The sequence below is a fragment of the Lutra lutra genome, chromosome 3 (genome assembly GCF_902655055.1).
Source record: "Lutra lutra chromosome 3, mLutLut1.2, whole genome shotgun sequence".
Classification (NCBI taxonomy): domain Eukaryota; kingdom Metazoa; phylum Chordata; class Mammalia; order Carnivora; family Mustelidae; genus Lutra; species Lutra lutra.
In genome coordinates, this window is record NC_062280.1 from 112,649,637 (window position 1) to 112,662,421 (window position 12,785).

Genomic DNA, 12,785 nt, shown 5'->3' on the forward strand with positions numbered 1-12,785 from the left:
TCAACTTAATATAGACTGTTACACACATAAAATGTTCTATATGGACCCAATGATAACCACAAATTTTAGAAAAAGATATGCAAAAAATAAAAAGAAAGGAATCCAAGCATAACACTAAAGAAAGCCATCAAGCCAAAGGGAAGAAAACAACAGAATAAGAAAGAGAGAAGAACTACAAACACAGCTGGAAAACAACAAAATGGTGATAATTACTTTGATTGTAAATGAACTAAATGCTCAAGTCAAAAGACATAGGGTGACTAAATGGCTAAAAACAAAAACAAAAACAAAAACAAAAGCCATCTATATGCTGCCTATAAGAGACTCACTTCAGACCTAGACAATTCAGATCGAAAATGAAGGAATAGAAAAATATATATCATACAAATTAAAAAAGGCTGGGATAACAATACTTACATCAGACAAAATAGACTTTAAAATAAAGATGATAGCAAGAGACAAAGACATAATGATAAAAGGGTCAATCCAATAAGAGGATATAACAGTTGTAAATATTGATATATCCAATGTAAGAGCACCTAAATACATAAAGCAAATAGTAGCAGACATAAAGGAAGAAAGCAACAATAATTCAACAATAGTAGGCGACTTAATAGCAGATCATTCAGATAGAAAATCCACAAGGAAACAGTGGTTTTGAATAAAACATCACATTAGATAAACCTGACAGATATATACAGAACATTCCACCCAAAACAAATAGAATACACAATCTTTTCAAGTGCATATGGAGCATTCCCTAGGATTGATCACATTAGGCCACAAAACAAGTCTCAATAAATTTAAGAAGACTGAAATCATATCAAACACCTTTTCCAACTACAACTGTATGAAACTGGAAATCAATTACAAGAAAAATCTGGAAATAATCCAAAAACATGGAAGCTAAACAACATGCTACTAAATGATGAATGTGTCAACTAAGAAATCAAAGTGGAAACCAACAAATACATGGAGACCAATGGAAATAAAAGCACAAGGGTCCAATATCTTTGGGACACAACAAAAAGAGTTCTAAGAGGGAAGTTTATAGCATTAGAGATCTACCTCAAGAAATAAGAAAAATCTCAAATAAACACCTAAAGGAGCTAGAAAAGGAGAGCAAACAAAACCCAAAGCTAGCAGAAGGAAGGGAATGATAAAGATCAGAGCAGAAATAATGAAATAAAAATTAAAAACACAAGAGGGCCTGGGTGGCTCAGTGGGTTAAGCCTCTGCCTTCAGCTCAGGTCATGATCACAGGGTCATGGGATCGAGCCTGGCATCAGGCTCTCTGCTCAGCAGGGAGCCTGCTTCCCCCCCTTCTCTACCTGCCCTTCTGCCTACTTGTGATCTCTCTCTCTGTCAAATAAATAAAATCTTTTAAAAAAATTAAAAACACAATAAAAAAGACCAATGAAACCAAGAGCTGGTTCTTTGAAAAGATAAACAAAATTGACCCACTTTTAGCATGATTTATCAAGAAAAAGAGAGAACTCAAAATCAGAAATGATGGAGAAATAGCAGACACCATAGAAACACGAAAGATTGTAAGAGAATATTATGAAAAACCATATGCCAATAAATTGGACAACCTAGAAAAAATGGATAAATTCCTAGAAACACACCATCTTCCAAAACTGAATCAAGAAGAAATAGAAAATTTGAACAGATTAATTACTAGTAATCAAATTGAATCAATTAAAAAAAAAACCCCAACAAATAAAAGTCCAGGATCAGGCTTTACTGATGAATTCTATCAAATTTTAAAGAAGAGTTAATACCTATCCTTAAACTATTGCAATAAAATAGTAGAGGAAGGAAAACATCCAAATTTATTCTATAAGACCAGTCTTACACTAATACCAAAACCAGACAAAGACACTACAAAAAATGAAACAGGCCAATATCTCTGATGAACAGAGATGCAAAAATCCTCAACAAAATATTAATAAACCAAATTTAACAATACATTTAAAAAGTCATCTACCACAATCAAATGGGATTGTGGTTGCAAGATTGCAAGAGTGAGTCAATATTCATAAATCAATCAATGTGACATACATATCACATTAACAAGGGAAAGAACAAAAAGTGTACGATCATCTCAATAAATTCAAAAGCAGGGGTGTGGGGAGTTAGGTGAGCCTGGTGGTGGGTATTAAGGAGGACATGTATTGCATGGAGCACTCAGTGTGGTGCATAAACAATGAATTCTGGAATACTGAAAAGAAATAAAATAAAATGAAAAAGGAAAAAAATAAATTCAGAAGGAACATTTGACAAAATACAACATACATTACAAAATACAACATACACTCTCAACAAAGTGAGTTTAGAAGGAACATACCTCAACATAGTAATGGCCATATATGAAAAACCCACAATAACATAATACTTAATGGTGAATAATTGAAATATTATCATCTAAGATCAGGAACAAGACAAGGATCTCCATACTCAATACTTTTATTCAACACAGTATTGGCAGTCTTGGCTGCAGCATTCAGACCAATAATAATAACAGTAAATAAAAGGAATCCATCTACATTGGTTAAAAAGGGATAAAATTGTCACTATTTGCAGATGACATACTATATATAGAAAACCCAAAAGACTCCACCAAAAATCTATTAGAACTGATAAATGAATTCAGTGAAGTTACAGAACACAAAATTAATATGAAGAAACTGTTCCATTTCTATACACTAAAAATGAGGTAGCAGAAAGAGAAATTAAGAAAACAATCCCATTTAAAATTATACCACTCTCTCCTCCAGCAATCCAAGATGCCAAAGGGAAAGAAGGCTAAGGGGTGGTCCCAGGCCTTGCTCTTGTGAAGAAGCAGGAGGTTCAGAAGGCGATCAGTCCCCTGTTTGAGAAAAGACCCAAGTATTTTTGGCATTGGACAAGACGTCCAGCCCTAAATTTACCTCACCTGCATTGTCAAATGTCCCTGCTACATCCAGCTGGAGCAGCAAAGGGCTATTTTCTACAAATGTCTAAAATGCTTCCTGGAATTAACCAGTCCACCCAGGTCCTGGACTGCCAAATAGCTATTCAACTGCTTAAGCTGGCCCACAAATACAGACCAGAGACAAAGAAAGAGAAGAAGTAGAGGGGGGAGGAGTCAAGATGGCGGAGAAGTAGCAGGCTGAGACTACTTCAGGTAGAGGGAGATCAGCTAAACAGCTTATCTAAAGATTGCAAACACCTACAAATCCAACGGGAGATTGAAGAGAAGAACAGCAATTCTAGAAACAGAAAATCAACCACTATCTGAAAGGTAGGACTGGCGGAGAAGTGAATCCAAAGCGACGGGAAGATAGACCACAGGGGGAGGGGCCGGCTCCCGGCGAGCGGTGGAGCTACAGAGCACAAAATCAGGACTTTTAAAAGTCTGTTCCGCTGAGGGACATCGCTCCAGAGGCTTAACTGGGGTGAAGCCCAGGCGGGGTCAGCGCGGCCTCAGGTCCCACAGGGTCACAGAAGGATCGCGGGTGTCTGAGTGTCGCAGAGCTTACCAGTATTAGAACAGGGAAGCCGGCTACAGAGACAGAGCCGAGGAGTAAGCTCTCAGCTCAGGGTTACCTTGAACCGGTCGCAGGCTCGGTCAGCTCGGAGTGCAGCCGGAGGCCAGGGTGACGGGAGTGATTGGGCGCTGTTCTCTGGGGGCGCACTAAGGAGTGGGGCCCCGGGCTCTCAGCTCCTCCGGGCTGGAGACCGGGAGGCCGCCATCTTCATTCCCGTCTTCCAGAACTCTACAGAAAGCGCTCAGGGAACAAAAGCTCCCGAAAGCAAACCCAGCAAACCTGAGCGGATTACTCAGCCTGGCCCCTGGTAAGGGCCGTGCAACTCCGCCTGGGGCAAAGACGCTTGAGAATCACTACAACAGGCCCCTCCCCCAGAAGATCAACGAGAAACCCAGCCAGGACCAAGTTCACCTACCAAGGAGTGCAGTTTCAATACCAAGGAGAACATTGGAATTCCAGAGAAGAAGAAAGCAAAGCATGGAACTCATGGCTTTCTCCCCATGATTCTTTAGCCTTGCAGTTAATTTAATTTTTTTTTCTTTTTCAATTTATTTTCTCTTCTTCTGCTAAATTTTTTTAACTTTTACTGTTTTCTTTTTTAACGTTTTTTAAATAGTTTATCTAATATATATATATATATATATATATATTCCTTTTTATATTTTTTATCGGCTTTCTTTTTTTAATAGTTTTTTTTTTTTCTTTCTGAACCCCTTTTTATCCCCTTTCTCCCCCCTCACGATTTGGGATCTCTTCTGATTTGGCTAAAGCATATTTTCCTGGGGTTGTTGCCACCCTTTTAGTATATTACTTGCTCCTTCATATACTCTTATCTGGACAAAATGACAAGGCAGAAAAATTCACAACAAAAAAAAGAACAAGAACCAGTACCAAAGGCTAGGGACCTAATCAATACAGACATTGGTAATATGTCAGATATAGAGTTCAGAATGATGATTCTCAAGGTTTTAGCCGGGCTTGAAAAAGGCATGGAAGATATTAAAGCAACCCTCTTGGGAGATATAAAAGCCCTTTCTGGAGAAATAAAAGAACTAAAATCTAACCAAGTTGAAATCAAAAAAGCTATTAATGAGGTGCAATCAAAAATGGAGGCTCTCACTGCTAGGATAAATGAGGCAGAAGAAAGAATTAGCGATATAGAAGACCAAATGACAGAGAATAAAGAAGCTGAGCAAAAGAGGGACAAACAGCTACTGGACCACGAGGGGAGAATTCGAGAGATAAGTGACACCATAAGACGAAACAACATTAGAATAATTGGGATTCCAGAAGAAGAGGAAACAGAGAGTGGAGCAGAAGGTATGTTGGAGAGAATTATTGGAGAGAATTTCCCCAATATGGCAAAGGGAACAAGCATCAAAATTCAAGAGGTTCAGAGAACCCCCCTCAAAATCAATAAGAATAGGTCCACACCCCGTCACCTAATAGTAAAATTTACAAGTCTTAGTGACAAAGAAAAGATCCTGAAAGCAGCCCGGGAAAAGAAATCTGTCACGTACAATGGTAAAAATATTAGATTGGCAGCAGACTTATCCACAGAGACCTGGCAGGCCAGAAAGAGCTGGCATGATATATTCAGAGTACTAAACGAGAAAAACATGCAGCCAAGAATACTATATCCAGCTAGGCTATCATTGAAAATAGAAGGAGAGATTAAAAGCTTCCAGGACAAACAAAAACTGAAAGAATTTGCAAATACCAAACCAGCTCTACAGGAAATATTGAAAGGGGTCCTCTAAGCAAAGAGAGACCCTCAAAGTAGTAGATCAGAAAGGAACAGAGACAATATACAGTAACAGTCACCTTACAGGCAATACAATGGCACTAAATTCATATCTCTCAACAGTTACCCTGAATGTTAATGGGCTAAATGCCCCAATCAAAAGACACAGGGTATCATAATGGATAAAAAAACAAAACCCATCTATATGTTGCCTACAAGAAACTCATCTTAAACCCGAAGACACCTCCAGGTTTAAAGTGAGGGGGTGGAAAAGAATTTACCATGCTAATGGACATCAGAAGAAAGCAGGAGTGGCAATCCTTATATCAGATCAATTAGATTTTAAGCCAAAGACTATAATAAGAGATGAGGAAGGACACTATATCATACTCAAAGGAACTGTCCAACAAGAAGATCTAACAATTTTAAATATCTATGCCCCTAACGTGGGAGCAGCCAACTATATAAACCAATTAATAACAAAATCAAAGAAACACATCGACAAGAATACAATAATAGTAGGGGATTTTAACACTCCCCTCACTGAAATGGACAGATCATCCAAGCAAAAGATCAACAAGGAAATCAAGGCCTTAAATGACACACTGGACCAGATGGACATCACAGATATATTCAGAACATTTCATCCCAAAGCAACAGAATACACATTCTTCTCTAGTGCACATGGAACATTCTCCAGAATAGATCACATTCTTGGTCCTAAATCAAGTCTCAACTGGTATCAAAAGATTGGGATCATTCCCTGCATATTTTCAGACCACAATGCTCTGAAGCTAGAACTCAATAACAAGAGGAAATTTGGAAAGAACCCAAATACATGGAGGCTAAACAGCATCCTTCTAAAGAATGAATGGGTCAACCAGGATATTAAAGAAGAATTGAAAAAATTCATGGAAACAAATGATAATGAAAACACAACGGTTCAGAATCTGTGGGACACAACAAAGGCAGTCCTGAGAGGAAAATATATAGCAGTACAAGCCTTTCTCAAGAAACAAGAAAAGTCTCAGGTACACAACCTAACCCTACACCTAAAGGAGCTGGAGAAAGAACAAGAAAGAAACCCTAAACCCAGCAGGAGAAGAGAAATCATAAAGATCAGAGCAGAAATCAATGAAATAGAAACCAAAAAAAACAATAGAACAAATCAACGAAACTAGGAGCTGGTTCTTTGAAAGAATTAATAAGATTGATAAACCCCTGGCCAGACTTATCAAAAAGAAAAGAGAAAGGACCCAAATAAATAAAAATGAATGAAAGAGGAGAGATCAAAACGAACACCAAAGAAATACAGACAATTATAAGAACATACTATGAGCAACTCTACGCCAACAAATTTGACAATCTGGAAGAAATGGATGCATTCCTAGAGACATATAAACTACCACAACTGAACCAGGAAGAAATGGAAAGCCTGAACAGACCCATAACCAGTAAGGAGATTGAAATAGTCATCAAAAATCTCCAAACAAAAGCCCAGGGCCAGATGGCTTCCCGGGGGAATTCTACCAAACATTTAAAGAAGAACTAATTCCTATTCTCCTGAAACTGTTCCAAAAAATAGAAATAGAAGGAAAACTTCCAAACTCATTTTATGAGGCCAGCATCACCTTGATCCCAAAACCAGACAAGGATCCCAACAAAAAAGAGAACTACAGACCAATATCCTTGATGAACACAGATGCAAAAATTCTCGCCAAAATACTAGCCAATAGGATTCAACAGTACATTAAAAGGATTATTCACCACGACCAAGTGGGATTTATTCCAGGGCTGCAAGGTTGGTTCAACATCTGCAAATCAATCAATGCGATACAACACATTAATAAAAGAAAGAACAAGAATCATATGATACTCTCCATAGATGCTGAAAAAGCATTTGACAAAGTACAGCATCCCTTCCTGATCAAAACTCTTCAAAGTGTAGGGATAGACGGCACATACCTCAATATTATCAAAGCCATCTGTGAAAAACCCACCGCAAATATCATTCTCAATGGAGAAAAACTGAAAGCTTTTCTGCTAAGGTCAGGAACATGGCAGGGATGTCCGTTATCACCACTGCTATTCAACATAGTACTAGAAGTCCTAGCCTCAGCAATCAGACAACAAAAGGAAATTAAAGGCATCCAAATCGGCAAAGAAGAAGTCAAACTATCACTCTTTGCAGATGATATGATAGTATATGTGGAAAACCCAAAAGACTCCACTCCAAAACTGCTAGAACTTGTACAGGAATTCAGTAAAGTGTCAGGATATAAAATCGCACAGAAATCAGTTGCATTTCTCTACACCAACAACAAGACAGAAGAAAGAGAATTAAGGAGTCAATCCCATTTACAATTGCACCCAAAACTATAAGATACCTAGGAATAAACCTAACCAAAGAGACTAAGAATCTATACTCAGAAAACTATAAAGTACTCATGAAAGAAATTGAGGAAGACACAAAGAAATGGAAAAATGTTCCATGCTCCTGGATTGGAAGAATAAATATTGTGAAAATGTCTATGCTACCTAAAGCAATCTACACATTTAATGCAATTCCTATCAAAGTACCATCCATTTTTTTCAAAGAAATGGAACAAATAATCCTAAAATTTATATGGAACCAGAAAAGACCTCGAATAGCCAAAGGAATATTGAAAAAGAAAGCCAAAGTTGGTGGCATCACAATTCCGGACTTCAAGCTCTATTACAAAGCTGTCATCATCAAGACAGCATGGTACTGGCACAAAAACAGACACATAGATCAATGGAACAGAATAGAGAGCCCAGAAATGGACCCTCAACTCTATGGTCAACTCATCTTCAACAAAGCAGGAAAGAATGTCCAATCGAAAAAAGACAGCCTCTTCAATAAATGGTGTTGGGAAAATTGGACAGCCACATGCAGAAAAATGAAATTGGATCATTTCCTTACACCACACACGAAAATAGACTCAAAATGGATGAAGGATCTCAATGTGAGAAAGGAATCCATCAAAATCCTCGAGGAGAACACAGGCAGCAACGTCTTCGACCTCAGCCGCAGCAACATCTTCCTAGGGACTTCGCCAAAGGCAAGGGAAGCAAGGGCAAAAATGAACTATTGGGATTTTATCAAGATCAAAAGCTTTTGTACAGCAAAGGAAACAGTGAACAAAACCAAAAGACAACTTCAGAATGGGAGAAGATATTTGCAAATGACATATCAGATAAAGGGCTAGTGTCCAAAATCTATAAAGAACTTAGCAAACTCAACACCCAAAGAACAAATAATCCAATCAAGAAATGGGCAGAAGACATGAACAGTCATTTCTGCAAAGAAGACATCCAGATGGCCAACAGACACATGAAAAAGTGCTCCATATCACTCGGCATCAGGGAAATACAAATCAAAACCACAATGAGATATCACCTCACACCAGTCAGAATGGCTAAAATGAACAAGTCAGGAAATGACAGATGCTGGCGAGGATGCGGAGAAAGGGGAACCCTCCTACACTGTTGGTGGGAATGCAAGCTGGTGCAACCACTCTGGAAAACAGCATGGAGGTTCCTCAAAATGTTGAAAATAGAACTACCCCATGACCCAGCAATTGCACTGCTGGGTATTTACCCTAAAGATACAAACGTAGTGATCCGAAGGGGCACGTGCACCCGAATGTTTATAGCAGCAATGTCTACAATAGCCAAACTATGGAAAGAACCTAGATGTCCATCAACAGACGAGTGGATAAAGAAGATGTGGTATATATACACAATGGAATACTATGCAGCCATCAAAAGAAATGAAATCTTGCCATTTGCGACGATGTGGATGGAACTAGAGGGTATCATGCTTAGTGAAATAAGTCAATCGGAGAAAGACAACTATCATATGATCTCCCTGATATGAGGGAGAGAAGATGCAACATGGGGGGTTAAGGGGGTAGGAGAAGAATAAATGAAACAAGATGGGATTGGGAGGGAGACAAACCATAAGTGACTCTTAATCTCACAAAACAAACTGAGGGTTGATGGGGGGAGGGGGGTTGGGAGATGGGGGGTGGGGTTATGGATATTGGGGAGGGTATGTGCTATGGTGAGTGCTGTGAAGTGTGTAAACCTGGCGATTTGCAGACCTTTACCCCTGGGGATAAAAATATATGTTTATAAAAAATAAAATTAAAAAAAAAAAAAAGAAAGAGAAGAAGTAGAGATTTTTGGCCTGGCCTGAGAAGAAAGCTGCTGGGAAAAGGGATGTCCTCACTAAGAGGCCACCTGTCCTTCGAGCTAAGGATAATACTGTCAGCACCTTGGTGGAAAACAAGAAGGTTCAGCTGGTAGTTAGCACATGGTGTGGATCCCACTGAGCTGGCTGTCTTCCTGCCTGCCCTGTGTCATAAGTTTGGTGTTCTTTACTGCATTATGAAGGGGAACACCATGCTGGAGTGTCTTGTCTTCACAGAGGTTAACTTGGAAAACAAAGGAGCTCTGCCTAAGCTGGTGGAAGCTATTAAGACCAATTACACTGACCGATATGGTGTGATCCTCTGTCACTGGGGAGACAATATCCTAGGTCCAAAGTGAGTGGCTCACATTGCCAAGTTTGAAAAAGCAAAGGCTAAAGAACTGGCCACCAAACTGGACTGAGTGGATGCTGTTGGATTTTCTGTAAATAAAACTAACAAGAAGTTGTCTTTTAAAAAATAATAAATAAATAAAATTACACCAAAATTAAAAAAAACCCTAAGAATAAATTAAATCAAAAGGTGAAAGACCTATATACTGCAAACAATAAGATACTGATAAAAGGAATTGAAGATGACCAGAACAAATAGAAAGGTATGCCATGCCCATGGATTAGAAGAATTACTATAATTAAAATAAATGTCCATACATACCCAAAGCAATCTACAGATTCAATGCAATCCTTATCAATACAAACAGCATTTTTTACAGAACTGGAGCAAATAATTATAAAACTTGTATAGAGAGTATTATGCTAAACAAAATAAGTCAGAGAAATACAAATACCATATGATTTCACTCATATGTAGAATTTAAGAAACAAGACAAATTTGAGGGGGAAAAAGAGAGTGAGTGAGACAAACAAAGAAACAGACTCTTAACTATAGAGAACAAACTGATAGTTACCAGAGGGGACACGGGTGTGGGGATGGTTAAATAGTGCTTCCTGGAATTAACCATGGGGAGATGGGTATGGGGATTAAAGAATGCATTTGTTGTGATGAGCACTGGGTGTTGTGTGAAAGTGTTGAATCACTATATTGTACACCTGAAATTAATATTATTCTTTATGTGAACTAACTGGAATTTAAGTAAAAACTTTTCTTTTTAGTAGGCTACACACCCAGCATGGAGCCCAATAAAAGACCTCAAATAGCTAAAGCCATCTTGAGAAATAATAACAATGCTGGAGGTATCACAATCTCAGATTTCATGATATACTACAAAGCTATAGTAGTCAAAACAGTATGATACCAGCACAAAAATAGACACATAGATCAATAGTACAGGAGAGTGCCAAAATAGATCCACAAGTATATAATCAATTAATCTACACCAAAGGAGGCAAGAATATTGTATAATGGGGAAAAGACAGTCTTTCCAATAAATGATATCGGAAAAACTACTAGACAATTACATGCAAAAGAATGAACCTGGCCTCAGGAGGCTCAGTCAGTTAAGTGTCTGACTCTTGATCTCAGCTCAGGTCTTGATCTCAGGGTTGTGAGTTCCAGCTCCACAATGGGTTCCACACTAGGCATGGAGCCTATGATTAAAGACCTGAAACCATAAAACTCCTAGAAGAAAACATGGGTAATAAATGCCTTGGTATTGGTCTTAGTGATATTTTCATTGGATCTGACTGCAAAGGCAAAGGAAATAAAAACAAAACCAAACAAATGAAACTACACTGAACTGAGAAGCTTCTGCACAGTGAAGAAAACTATCAACAAAACAAAGAGACAACATACCGAATGGCAGAAGATTTTTGCAAATCATACATTTGATAAATTTTTCATGTCCAAAATATATAAAGAACTCATATAACTCAATGTCAAAAAAGCAAATGGATAAAAAAAATTGGTGGAGAATCTGAATAGAAATTTTTCAAAAGAAGACATACAGATATCCAACAGACACATGGAAGGATGTTCAATATCACTAATCATCAGGGAAATACAATAAAAACCACAATGAGATATATCACACCTGCCAGAATGGCTATCATCAAAAAATAAAAAACAAAAACAAAAAACAAGAAATAGCAAGTGTTGGCAATGGTGTGGAGAAAAGGGAACCCTGGTTTACTGTTGGTGGGAATGTAAATAGGGGCAGCCACTATGGCAACAGTATAAGGTTTCTCAAATTAAAATAGAATTACCATATGATCTAGGAATTCCACTATTAGATATCTATATGAAGAAAATGAAAACACTAATTTAAAAAAGATATATTCACCCTTATGTTCACTGCAGCATTATTTACAATGGCCAAGATATGGAAACAACCTAAGTGTCCATGGATGAAGATGGTGTAGCATAAGCACACCAAGATAATACCACTCAGCCATAAAAAAGAATGAAATCTTACTACATGCAACAACACACTTGGACATATTGGGTATTATTCTAAGTGAAATAAGAAAGAGAAAAAAGAATACTGCATGATTTCACTTATAGGTGGGATCTACAAAACAAATGAACAAATAAACAAAATAAAACTTAGACTTATAAATATAGACAACAGATTTGTGCCACCAGGGGGGAAGGGGGTTTGTGGAAGGGTGAAATGAGTGAAGGGGATCAAGAAGTACAAACTTCCCATTATAAAATAAGTCATGGGGATATAATGTACAGCATGGGGAATATAGTCAATAATGTTGTATTAACTGTGTGGTGACAGATGGTGACTACACTTTGGAGATAATTTTATAATGTATGCAAATGTCAAATCACTATGTTCTATACCTGAACATATAATATTATATATCCATCATATCTCAGTGATTAAAAAAAATAACTATGCTGGATGAAACTTGACCTCAGTTGTAGTTAGAAACAGATCCCATATGGTTTCAAATGATAGTAAGACACTCTCAGCTTTGGACTGAGAGACTGAAGGGTCTACTTTGTGCACTTCAAAGATGCAGGAAGTTGTTCTTCCTCTTGGAAGTTTTAAACTCCACTCTTCAGTTTCCTACCCCAGGCTGCTTCCAAACTTGTCAAATATTTTATGAAAAAGATGGGCACTCTGTTTGAGCTAAGTAAGCCCTTTTTCTGGAAAGGACTTTGTCTCCCAGATACCAAAGACTAAAGAAGATTAGGTTCTACCATTTAAAAACACTCCAGTCTCCTGGCAAAGATCCAGATGCACCAAATCAGCAAATTAATTGAAGGGAGGGGGAATAAAATGGCTGCCATGTTTAAAAAATTTAATAGGAGAGATGGAAGATGGTGGTGGAGTGGGAGGACCCAAGGCCTACCTTGTCCCAT

General features: G+C 38.0%; 1 pseudogene; it reads left to right on the forward strand.

Annotated features, from left to right (window-relative positions):
• The first annotated feature begins 2,789 nt into the window (after window positions 1-2,789).
• On the forward strand, window positions 2,790-9,915 carry LOC125095593 (60S ribosomal protein L7a-like; annotated as a pseudogene).
• Window positions 9,916-12,785: the final 2,870 nt, after the last annotated feature.